Raw genomic sequence first — 13,531 nt, 5'->3', positions numbered from 1 at the left:
ATTTGCATAAAAATAACTTTACATTCAGTTTTAACATATTTAATTAAAGTAATTGTGTTGAACCTACTATTTTGCATCATTTTTATATTTTATTTATTCTGAATTTAAATAATGATTTTTCTTTCAAATTACAAAACATGAACTTAATTGATTTTGTATATATTTTTATATAAGTAGGCAGTATTTTTTGAAATCTATTGAATGAATTGTATGCTTCAATATCAATTTGTATTAATTACTGTTGTTAATCTCAGTGTAATTAGATATGTAAAATGTGAATTTTCCAGTGCATTAGTTTTCTTGTATATTTTTTATGAGTTAAACAGAATTCAACTGTTGTTAAAGTAGAAAGTACTGTAGATAATAATTTATAATTGTTACCTTGCTGCCTTGTGTGGTATTTAAATTTTTAATAAATCAAAGTAAAATCTGGTTTTAATTTTGTTTAGTGTATATATATTTATGTTTGAATATTTTCAATGAACTTTGATGTGTTTATGTTGATAAATTCTGGTTCTTTGTTATATTTCCTTTTTATCGTTCATTAATTTAGGCTGCAGTAGTAAAAATGTTTATGATCACTGTAAAATTTTATTGCTATTTTATATCAGATTTTAATGTTTATTTGTTCATAAATTGCTTATTTAGGCCATTGTTGTGGTGCTGAGATATATTTATCTAAAAACTGGTTAATTAAACCGTGTGTGTACTGCTAAAATAAACATGAAACTGGTTTATTGTACATAAGGGCTTGTAATTAATGCTCGCTTCGCTCGCTCAATTGTCTAGCCAGAGGGCTTCGCTCCTTTGACCCCCGACACATTTGTTATCCACATGGTTGTGAGAAACCTTGGCATTTATATGCTCATTCAACCTCCAGGCCTTGATTTCTTATTATCATGAAACCCGGCTTAGCGCATTTTATGATCATCCTAGATTCAATCTCTTCTTAAAGGGCTTAATGAAAATGATTGAAAAAACTACATGTGAAAAAATTAATAATAAAAAGGGATGTAATGTTGAAAAAAAGGAAAGAGAAGAGGAAACAATGAAGAAGAAAGTATGCAGACTTTACAATTACTTGAACAAGAAACTAAATTACAAAAGACAGAATAGTAGTAACTCTAGTAGTGTGAATATTAAATATTTTATAGATATTTATTAAACCCACTGGGTTGGTCTAGTGGTGAACACGTCTTCCCAAATCATTTGGAAGTTGTGAGTTCCAGTGTTCAAGTCCTAGTAAAGTCAGTTATTTTTACACGGATTTGAATACTAGATTGTGGATATCTGTGTTCTTGGGTGGTTGCGTTTCAGTTAACCACACATCTCAGGAATGGTCGAACTGAGACTGTACAAGACTACACTTCATTTACACTCATACATATCATCCTCATTCTTCCTCTGAAGTATTACCTGAAAGTTAATTATCAGTGGCTAAACAGGAAAAAAGAAAATGCTATTGCATACAAACATACAGACAAACTTAAGCATTTACACACACACACACACATATATATATATATATATTTATCGATCATTTATTTAAACAAACTAATTAGTATAGTTGTAATTAAAAAAATTTAATCCTTCTAAAAGTTAGTTTACCTACCATTTATTAAAAACAGCTGTTCAGTCAATAACTTTTGATGTATGACCTATTTGTGCTAATAACACAGTCTAGTGATAAACAGTATGTTTAACTTCCAGTTGAGAAATTCCAGTCCTGGAAGTTTGTATTATAATCTTTATATTAAAGAAGAGATAGCCAAATTACAATTAAATTATAATTGAAAATTGTTAACCTGTTTTATTCATGATTAATACTGATCAGCCAGTTGATTTAGTGGTTAGCATGCTAGTATTTAAATCACTAAGTTTCAAGTCAATTCCTAGCAAGGGTCTGATATCTTTTAACTCATCCAACCTGATTTTTGTTAGTAAAATATGTGTTTTACGTATTCCATTTGTTTTACATTTTTTTCTTTTAAGGGCCTCTTATCAACATTTTCATTAACTACTTAATGTCATTTATCATTTGCAGCAAACTGTTGATGTTCAACAGTTTGCTCAACAGTTATAAGGGAAATTTTATCATTCTCCTTGTATATTGTTTGTTCATTTAATCTCCCCATATGCGTGTCGTAAAGAAAATATATGTATTATGACATTATATTGTAAATGTTTATCAGCTGTAAAAGGGTAGATTAATAATTTGTTATTGGAGAAATTGTTAATGGTATTGATTACAGTAAGTGTTAATAATTTCATCATTTCTTAAAGAAGCAGGAGCCTTAGTTCGGTACTTCATTAATTTTTCAATTTTTTTTTTTGTTTACAAATAGTTAAAGCATTTGAATTATAAATGACACTAATCAGTATTTTTTTCTCTGTATATGATTTTAATTACACAGCCAAGCCCTGTGGTTAATACAGCAGATATCATTTGTAGGGCAAAATATTACTTGCATTTTGAACGGTTTGGGCTAACCGTTATAGAACAGGTATATTTGACTAATTGAAAAAGGCATTGACTAATTGAAATCATTACACTTCTCACTTTTCCTAGTAATTCTGGCATGAGATTGATATTTTTCTTGGGAATGGCTTTACTGTTTCTTGTAAAAACAATATATGAATTTTTTGTCAAATTTAAAATCATAATTAAAATTTTGTAATTGCAGTTTATCGGCAAACTACAGTAATGCCTTAGGACCGTCATAGATCCTGATAAGATAGTAAATTACTCTTTCTACCTTCTTTGGTATTTATTTTCCTTATCCTTATTTCATTATTGGTTCTGTGGGTTCAGGCTGTAACTATAATAGGATCTCCATGCTGAAGTGCTTGGTAGAGAGGGCTCTGCCATGGACTTACTTGGGAACTTCTTTTTCCCTCTCTGGTGGGTGCTTATGCATTTAGTTGTAGTAGACCTTATATATATAAATATGCATATAAACCTTAGCATTGACGTTGATGGTAATAAAAAGATTATTGTTGATGAATTATAAAGAAAATTTTTGTCCAAAAAACTGGATATATTAGATTAAAGTTTACAATGCAATTTTGTGTGCTGTTAAAAAAAATCCCTTGATGTACTGCAGTAATCTTTTATTCACATTTGTTTTTTTAACTACTCATATTTTCATCTGTTAAAGATTTTGTAAATATGCAAGATATATTTTTAATATTTGTTTATTTTTTTATTGTGGAGAGTTAGTTACCTTTGATTAGTTTTTTTAATTTCTTCTATATTAATGTATTATGCTATTAGTATTTCTGTTATAAATTTTTTCATATCTTATTCGCATAATCGTGGATAAGATGGTAAACTACCATGGGTACTTACATATTAACGCCACCGCAGCTACAGCTTTATTTAAAAACAAAGTAGTCAATCGGATTTGGTGGAAAATGGGCCGATATAGAGTTTAACATAAATTGAAAACAGTCTCTTTATTAATTTTAATAAATGGTTATTTATATTTATTTATTTTTATTTAACCAAACTTAACCTACGCTCGCTAACCTTGACTAACTAACAGGAGTGTTTTGATTATTTAAATAATATATAGTTGCAATAATTACTGAAATTATTAAATAAATACTCAAAAAATTACGGTGTTAATTAGTCAAGGTTAGCGAGTGAAGAGAGCGTAGGTTAAGTTTGTTTAAATTATATTTATAAAATAAATAAATATAAATAACCATTTATTAAAATTAATAAAGAGACTGTTCATTTTCTACCGAAATCCGATTGACTACTTTGTTTTTAAATAAAGATGTAGCTGCGGTGGCATTAATACGTAAGTACCCTACCATGATATATACTGGCCAGTACATTGCTAATTTGAGTTAATTACCTGTTCACCTTTTGCATTTCATTATTTTACTTATGTACTTTGGATAGGTATTATGAAAATTGGTAACAACTGGTGTCATGATAACATCTTCCAGCAGTTTTGGGAATGCCGGCCTTCATGGTGCGAGTGGTAGTGTCTCAGCCTTTCGTCTGGAGGTCCCAGGTTTGAATCCTGGTTAGGCATGGCATTTTCACACATAGTTGAAGCAATACCTAACGGTGGTCCTGGAGGTTAAACAAAAAAAAAAATCAGTTTTGAGAATAAATGCTCTTCTTTGGAGCTCAATGTGATGGCAATTCTCCACCCAGTAACTTGTTTTTATTTTACTGGAAATTACATAGAGAATTAAATAATTTACTGATGGTTGTGTCAAGTAAAGGTGTGACTCCTGTTTAATATAGATTTAAGATTCTTTTCTATCTGTATGGAAGGATACTTTATAATACAACATTTTTTGTTTGATAACACCATCAGAATTCTAGATTTACATTCTTTTTGTAAATTATTAAATGGGAACTACATAAATAAGTATATATTATTAGACCTGTAGTTTTATTTATCATTCATTTTGATAGTGGTAGTTAATGAAATAAACTACATAACATAGGGGGGTGTTGTGTTAATAATAAAAATAAAAAAAATTTTGTGATAAATAAAATTTGATGTGTCATCTGAACTTTGAGCTTTTTTAAATATTTATTGTTTAAAGATTTACTTTAGTTTATAATTTTAACAATAATGTTTCGTTGTCATTCATGTTCATACTTGAAATAAAAGAATATTGAAGATCATATGACAGCTATTTCTTAAACTTGTTCTCAAATCATTCCACTATTCAAGACAATATATGATAGATTTTCTTTGTTATACCTCATACCTCTAAATTTTCAGCATTCTGTGTGTGCGGCTATTTGCTCTGTTGTATCTACTGTTTACTTTAATTTATCCTGATGGGTAGATCATCTTTTTTCATCTCTACCTTTTTTCTTTATTCTTAATCTTTTATAATTCATTACTCATAACTTTCTTGGTTTTCTACGCTAACAATACCAGTATATGAAAAGGCAGTTTGGTACATGGTCTGTGTCCGTGTACCAAAAAAGTGCACAAATTTAATTATTTTATTTTCCAATGTATGATAGCTTTTACAATAAGACTAATAGTTAAAAGTAAATAAGCCAGGCTTCCTGATCGAAACCCACTGGGCTGGTCTAATGGTGAACGCGTCTTCCCAAATCAGCCGATTTGGAAGTCGAGAGTTCCAGCACTCAAGTCCTAGTAAAGGTAGTTACTTTTATACAGATTTGAATCTGTATCATGGATACCGGTGTTCTTTGATGGTTGGGTTTCAATTAACCACACATCTTAGGAACGGTCGAACTGAGACTACACTTCATTTACACTCATACATATCATCCTCTGAAGTAATACCTGAATGGTAATTCCCAGAGGCTAAACAGGGAAAAGAAAGAAAGAAAAAGGCTTGCCTATCATAGAAAAAAAATCAAATGCTAGAGATTATAATTTACTATGTAAGTAGGTGCTGTTTTTTTTTCTATGATTTCATTAAAGTATTTTCCAGTTATGAAAATCTATTGTTGTCTATATGTTGGCTTTTAGATCAGCACTTAGATTTGTTATTAAAATAATTTTACTACCGTATTTCAATTTTGTTTGTGCATCTTGAAATTTTCGGCCGTTTGGCCGTTTCAAGCTTGTTTACTTCAGATTGCAAGAGAAGTAAAAATAAAAATTTAAGTTTTTTTCTTAGTTTGATCCATTAATCCACTAGGCTGGTCTAGTGTGGTTAACTTGTCATCACAAATCAGCGGATTTTGAAGTTGAGAATTCTAAGGTCAAAATTGTAGTAAAGGCTGTTATACGGATTTGAATACTAGATCGTGGATACTAGTTTTCTTTGATGGTTGGATTTTAATTAACCACACATCTTGGTAATGGTCAAATTTAGGCTGTACAAGACTACACTTCATTTATATTCATACATATAATCCATCCTCTGAAGTAATATATCTTACAGTGGTTCTGGAGGCTAGACAGAAAAGAGAGTTTGATCTATTAAAACAGTATTATGTTTTTATCTGAATATTAATAATAATAACAATAATAATTATCATTGTGATAAAAATAATCAAGTTTAGATAAACTTGTTTTTTTTAAGATGCAAATTAGACACAATTTAGGTAAATGAATATTTATAAAGTAAACATAGTCTCATCATCATCTTGCACTGCTATCTAAAATCTCTACATTATTCACTGTTACTATGGCTCAAGCTGTGAAACATTCCAGTATTTATAAAAGATTTGGTTTATATACATATAATATATTTATAGTTAAATAATAATAACCATTTCCTTGTTAATGACTGATGTATAAATTATGAAATGTTTTATTTATTAAGTCATATAAATGACAAAGTCTGTAAAAAAAAGGAACAAATTATGGTGTATGTAATTATAATAGAGATATTTTATTTAATGATGTGTGCTTGCTGCATTATTAATTTTAGATGCGATTTATACATTTATAATCGACTATATTTATGTACATATTATATTTTTATATTATAAATTATACCCTGAATTACTAACAATTGAGATCTGTAAAATGATGATAGATTATAATGATGCATAATTTACGTATACAACTTATATATTACGTGTTTTGTGTTCATTTAACATTTGTAGTTGCGATTCAATTACCTAAATTATCTACAATTTCTTAATTTTATTTATTTTTATTATGACAAGAAATAAAGTGCATTGTACAGTTTGTCGAAGTTTTTCTACAATTGTCTTGTGTATAAACCATCTACTTTACAAGTGTCATAAGTTATTTATCAGTCTTTGACGTGTTCATTGAAAATGTAGGTGGAAGTGTATTCATGATTAAACGCTTTGTGTCTCTTACCACTCAAATGTTTACTGTCTGCAGTACTCATCAAATAGTACTAATGTAACTACATCATTTATTTTGCATATTATGTATGTTAATATTTTAAGGATCTATATACAGGATTACTGTAACAATTAAATTAGTTGAATTGTTGGGTGATTTTTTTTTTTTTAGATATTTAAAAACCATATTAAAATTAATTAATTACAGATGTATAATTTTATTTCTTGCTGAAAAAAAAAGTTGCAAAAAGTAAGCTATTGTTTTATAAGGTATTTTATATCTGTAATAGTACAAGATATTGTTTTGTTTTTATTAATATTGGTGGTCAAAAAGTCATGCAATAAAAAAAAAGTCAATTTATAATAATTAAATAAGTATTAAAATTTAATAAATTTTTCTACTGTTACATTATAACATTTGAATTACATGGCTAGAAAATTTTTATCATAATGAGGATCATTATGAAACAGATTTTTATTACGATACAAGTGTTCAACCAACACTTACTATTTCCAACCACTGATCAATCAGAAGCGGGTATTGTTTAATGTATCAGCGGTTTTTTTATTTTGATTTTAATTTGATTTAGTATTTAGCTAGAAGAAGTTAATTTGAAAGTATACCAATAGGTAACTAAGTTTCTGTGTTACACTTTTTATCCTTTTGTTAATTATGTTGGATTCTGAGAAAGAGATGTCTTTAACACCGATCATAATTAACCCACAGGGTTGTTCTAGTCCTGAACACATCATCGCAAAGCAGCTGATTTTGAATTTGAGAGTTCTAAGGTTCAAATCCTAGTCAAGACAGTTACTTTTATACAGTTTTGAGTACTAAATCTTGGATACCTTGGTACCTAAATCGTGGATTCTTTGGTGGTTGGTTTTCACTTAATCTCACATCTCACGAATGGTCGACTTGAGACTGTACAAGACTACACTTCTTTTACACTCATACATATCACCCTCTAAAGTAATACCTTACTGTGGTTCCAGAATTCAAACAGAAAAAGAGAGACTTAAAGAAAAGGCAGAACTTATGACTAACACTCATGTGTTAGTGTCCTGTTAAACAGGACAATAAAATAATAAATATCTTCTTTCATCTTCTACCTGTAAGTCTATTTATAGTAGTTATAGTTCAGATATTGGCACTTTTAATTCCAGACAGTCATTATTTAATATTGCATAGTTTATGTAGGCTGTTGCATAGGTTTTTGTTACATAGAAATGTATTTTTTGAAAAATTAAAAAAAAAATTCCCTAAACACTGCTCTATCAGTGATTTAAATCAATAATCAGAGTATTTTCTCAGCCGTAGAAAAAATACGGTATACAACTCTATAATGGGTATTAATGCACTCTTGCGAACTTAGGACACTCGACAAGGCTCGTGTCGTAACTTCGCACTTGTTCATTAATGGATAACATTATTAAGCTCATTGCATAATGTACTATTATTTAATTTCAGAACGATTTCAATAATTAGAAATGCCTACCTTTAGATAAGTATTCAGTCTAACTATAATTGAATAAATTTTTTTGCTTACCTGTAATTATTTCAATTTCATTTTTTATATTTTTTCTTCAGTGCTATTAGAGTGACTATTATTATTTCGAGACTCGTTCAATAATTAAAGAGATACATGGCAACAACGGAAAAGCTATTTAATAGAATAAACCGAAATTGTCTGACAATCAATTATACATCCATTACGTAAAAAATATCAGCCGTTCGAAAAGAATTTCAACTATTAAAATCTTTATTTTTTCTTCTAGATAGCAAAGCTATAGCTGTAGAAGGGAAAGTATTGTAATCGGTCCAATTTGGGCATAAGCGGTTTTCATTGGATATTGATATTTTGATACCTAAGGAATCCAAAAAACCGGGAAATTTCTGGAAATTTTCCCGATGTTAATATTCGAATTAACATGTGTGTGTCGCTATTGGGCACCTTATATCTCTAGAACTGCACCTATTTTGATCAAACTTGGTCAGATTACTTGTGTATATGGGGCAACATTTTCAGCCTAAAAGGTCAGGAATATAGGGATATAGAGGAAGTTCAGCCTCAGTATCTCGAGATTTCGCTTAATTAAGGTGATATTTTTCTTGGGAATATTTTTTAACAATTAAAAAATAATATTTGCAAAAAAATGTCAAAATCGCACCCCCACCTCAAAAATGCTCTAAACTAATTCTATGTTCCGATGTCACAGGTGAGCGGTAGAATTAAATAAATGAATAAGATTTAAAGTGAAAAAAAGTAACTCGGTTTGCGGGGCGCCCCATGGGTTCACCCTAACAAGTATGTGACGTAATTTCTTTCTGATCGTGGCGCCTTCCGAGACAGATTCCAGCGATTTGACCTGGTGGATTCAAGTATCTGTCCAGATTGTGGACAACTAGATGACGCTTACCATGTAATTTACGAACTTTTGTGCTTGGAAACGATTTGTCGGCTCGACATTATCGGGTTAACGTTAGATCTCCGTAAGGATTGGAAAAACCGGGCCGAATGAGTAATCGTTGAAAATTTCATCGGGTATCTGGCAAGAGAATGGATTGCCAAGGAAATTTAGGGTTCCGCCTGGTCTTTCCTGTGTCTTGGTTTTGTTGTTCTTGTGTTATAAGGTTTGATGTTTTTGTTATTTTTTTTTTTATTTGGTTTGATCTTTAAGGTTTTTTTTTATTTCTTGTTTTGTGTTATGTTACGGTTGCGTGTTGAACTTAACTTCTAACCTGTCGGGTAGGTAGTTGGGTTTTTAATTTCATTTCCTTCATGTCAGTCAGTGTTGTTAAAGACACGACATAGATGAGTTTTAAATGAACTCTGTAAAAGAGTTCATTTCCTAGTTGTATACGGATGGAAATGTCACATGTTTTATTCGCATCGGTGGCATCCTGACTGAAGCAAGAACGAGGCTGATAAATGCCTTTCGCCGAGGTTTTGAAGATGAGCGCTGGTAAAGCCTATAAGGGATAGATACGGAGAAGATGGCGTGGCGACCGCAACTGTCACATGGTGGGTGTCTTCCCCTACGGGGTCAGGAGTCATCTTCTTTCACGTATATCATCTGGAAGTCCTTTTTTATCTGTTTCAGGTAATTTGATTTCTTTTTCATGTTCCACACACAGCTTGTCAAAGATTTGTTTATTTACGGGTTCATCTTGATTATTTGCCCCAAGAAAGTTAATCTTGTCTTTATCGCTGTTTCTTGGTCGTGATTTTAGTAAATCTACTTGTTAGATTTCAGGCCGTATCCTCCCTGTGTACACCTACTATTATACGAATATGTTAAACGTTTGTCTTCCTGTGCCGTCCTAACGCTGCTAATTTTCTTTTATCGGTTTGAACTTCATATTTATTTTCTTTTTCTTTGTACAACCAATCTGATTAAACTTACAAGTTATTGATAAACGTGGTTAACTAATTGGATTTATTAACCTAATATTTTCTGCTTTATTAAGTAATTTTTAACGGACAAAAAGTTTTATTCTCGTTATTAATTTCAGGATAAATTAATAATATTAATAAAATTTCTACAAAGGTGGAATCATCGTACCCACCGGGTTGGTCTAGTGGTGAACTCGTCATCGCAAATCAGCCGATTTCAAAATGGAGAGTTCTAAGGATCAAATCCTAGTAAAGAATTATATACGGATTTGAATTCATTTATTTACGATATTCTGACTATTTTTCAATAACTAAAAGTCATTGAAAAATCATCTCCGCCATCTTAAAGTATGTGCTTTAACTGACAAATGACAAAATATTTTTATTTTTCAAAAAACAGAATTAATAATGGTCGGTTTTGAGCGTTAGCAAAGGTACCGAAGCACGCTTTTCTACAAAATAGAATATTCAAATGTTGATAAATAAACAATTAAATAAGATATAGAAACATGCCTTATGGAATGAGTAGGTAGTAAGCTCAAGTACAGAATGCCATATTAACTTTTTCATTTTTTTCCAATTTTTATTATTGTCATAGGCGTTTTATCATCTTGCAAATTTTCATTGTAGATCCGAATTAACGGGCGATCAGAAATTAAAAATATTTCGAAAATTCGATTAATCTTTAGCCTTGGGTCTTATGAATTCGTACCTTTTTGAATTTTTGTTCTAAACCCGTTATCTGTCCACAACGCTTTCATTAGTTAATTTTTCATACATGACGCCACTGAAACATTATATTAAAATAAGTAAATAATTAAATAAAATTATAAATGTAAAAAAAACTAAACGTAACCTACGCTCGCTTCGCTAACCTTGACTAGCGAGCGAAGGTTAAGGTTGGTTAGATTATATTTATAACCCACCGGGTTGGTTTAGTGGTGAACGCGTCTTCCCAAATCAGCAGATTTGGAAGTCGAGTTCCAGCGTTCAAGTCCTAGTAAAGGCAGTTACTAGGATTTGAATACTAGATCGTGGATACCGGTGTTCTTTAGTAGTTGGGTTTTCAATTAACCACACATCTCAGGGGAATGGTCGATCTGAGACTGTACAAGACTGTACTTCATTTTCATTCATACACATCATTCTCATTCATCTTCTGAAGTAATACTTTACGGTGGTTTCGGAGGCCAAACAGAAAAAGAAAGATGCAATATTCGTGTTCTGCCTAGATTGGTGGTAAGTTTTCTCTCGATTGGGTTGTTAATCGCGTTACGTAGTGAAGTGAATAAACTTTTACTTTAAAGTAAATACTGGTCAAGTAAAGTAAACCCTTGAGACTAAGTGAATAACCTTTTACTAATACTTATAAGTAAACACTTGTAACATTTGTAGTTGTCCAAGTATTTACCAGTAGTTTTCCCATTTTGCTTTTACTTATCCAGTATTCTCTTTAGTTATCAAGTAAACACTTATATGATTCATATCCTGTACATCATCATGTTCAGACACGTTTGTCAATACATCAAACGTTTCTTTTGTTTTAATTTTTTCCCATCACAATGATCCGCGGTTGATTGGTATCCGCGAAAATATGTTGGTATCTGATCGCCTCAAAAATTACGATAATTTAATTGCAGAATTATTTTGCGCATTTCTACCGCGTTTTTTATTAGCGAAATTTTTTTTTTTTTTTGCTTTCTGTTTTGAAACATAGTTTTCTGATTTTAAAAATAATACTTTCAAGCAAATCGGTTGAAAATTGGGCAAAATATGATGAAAAACCCGTGTCATAAATCACAGATTAGTAACATATGTTAGTATAAGTGAACGTAGATTCAGAAAACTACGTTTTATAAAAATTTCCACCACTCAAAATGCTATTCATATTGACAAAAAACCATTTTTACTGTAAACTCTTATTCATTACGAATCGTTATGTGTTACATGTTTACCGATATCATTTGTCAGAAAATATATTTATAGACCTCAAGTAAAGTGACGTATTTATGACCACAAATTCCTTCTTTTTTTTTTGTGTGCCGTATATCATTATTTATTATGTGTTTCAATACATCGATATGTTGCTAGTAAGATAAGCTATACATTTCTGAGAAAAAAATGGTCATATTCTTTCTAGTCTAAATAAAACATTTTACATCGCAAAAAACAAGCGACTTAGAAACAAAAATAAGCGACTTAGATGCCATATAAAATGAGTTCGTAACACCGTTTTAAAACTGTCTCCCAAAAGGCATACCGTACCAATAAATTTAGCCATGGTTTGGCAAACACTGCTCGTTTCCAAATGCGACTGTCATCGATGCTACCCTGCCAAGAAGCATCAACGCTAGTGATTTTTTCACTGGAATCACATGTTACCTGAACGTTGATGCTGGGATACTTCTTACGGTTTACGTAACAGTCTCCGTAGCGTTCTTGTTTTTTTATTTCTAAGTGCGTGCAATCCACAGCACCTATTACGCTCGGCGTTTTAAAGCGAGAACTCCATTTTCTCTTGGCTTCATTTAACTCATGAGCATTCTGTGGAAAGTGAATCCACTCAGATGCCTTTTCGTTTATTTTATTCAGAACGTAATCGAAAGTTTTGCATTCTGTAGAACGGTGAATCCCGAAGTGTTCACTGACACCGTTTTGAAATCCAAGGTCTGATAAGTACCGCAAAAATACTTCCGTCTTCTGTTGCGATGACAGAGCACCTCCTCGCTTTTTATTACTTTCTTCCAAAAAAGCGTTCGTCAAAAATTCAACTGATTCTTTTGTAAAACTAATTAGTTCTTCATATCTTCTTGGACTCAATACTCGCCTTTCTTTTTAAGTTTTTGGTTGATGAATGTTGACAAAGGCAGCCATACCAAGTATAAAAATTAAATGAAAGTTTGATAAGGTTACTAAATAGCTACCTTGAAATTCTACCAGTAAATACTTGAATACTCTTCCGAACTTAGGATTTTATTTACTCGTTTTAAGTAAAGTCTGACTGGAATCAGTAATTGCGTGTAGTTACAAGTAAACGCTTGGTAAGTAAAGGTTATTCACTTCCCTATTTTACAAGTAAAGAGAATACTTGTCAAGTATTTGGTTTACCGTTGTTTATTCACAGAACTGCAAGTAAACACTTGTATAATTGCAAGTAAAAGTAAATACTGGTTTTTATTCGCTTCACTAACGGTTCCTTTGTGGTTAGGAGAAATTTAGTCATTTCTCATTTTTTATCAGTTTTTCCTTGTTCATGATTCGTTCTTCTTTATTTATGGTTATGTACGTATCAGTGTCGTGTTGTTAGTTCCATTCTAAAGATTTTTATAGTCTTAGTCAATTCATTCTTGAT

General features: G+C 30.9%; 1 protein-coding gene across 1 annotated transcript in view; it reads left to right on the top strand.

Moving 5' to 3' along the window:
• LOC142331990 (ankyrin repeat and SAM domain-containing protein 1A-like) overlaps nucleotides 1-13,531 on the top strand; it is a 313,191-nt gene that overhangs the window by 578 nt on the left and 299,082 nt on the right. The window lies entirely within an intron of this gene.

This window comes from Lycorma delicatula, chromosome 11 (genome assembly GCF_047948215.1).
Source record: "Lycorma delicatula isolate Av1 chromosome 11, ASM4794821v1, whole genome shotgun sequence".
Taxonomy (NCBI): domain Eukaryota; kingdom Metazoa; phylum Arthropoda; class Insecta; order Hemiptera; family Fulgoridae; genus Lycorma; species Lycorma delicatula.
The sequence above is the reverse complement of the archived record's forward strand: the minus strand, read 5'-3'. Positions and strand labels throughout refer to the sequence as shown.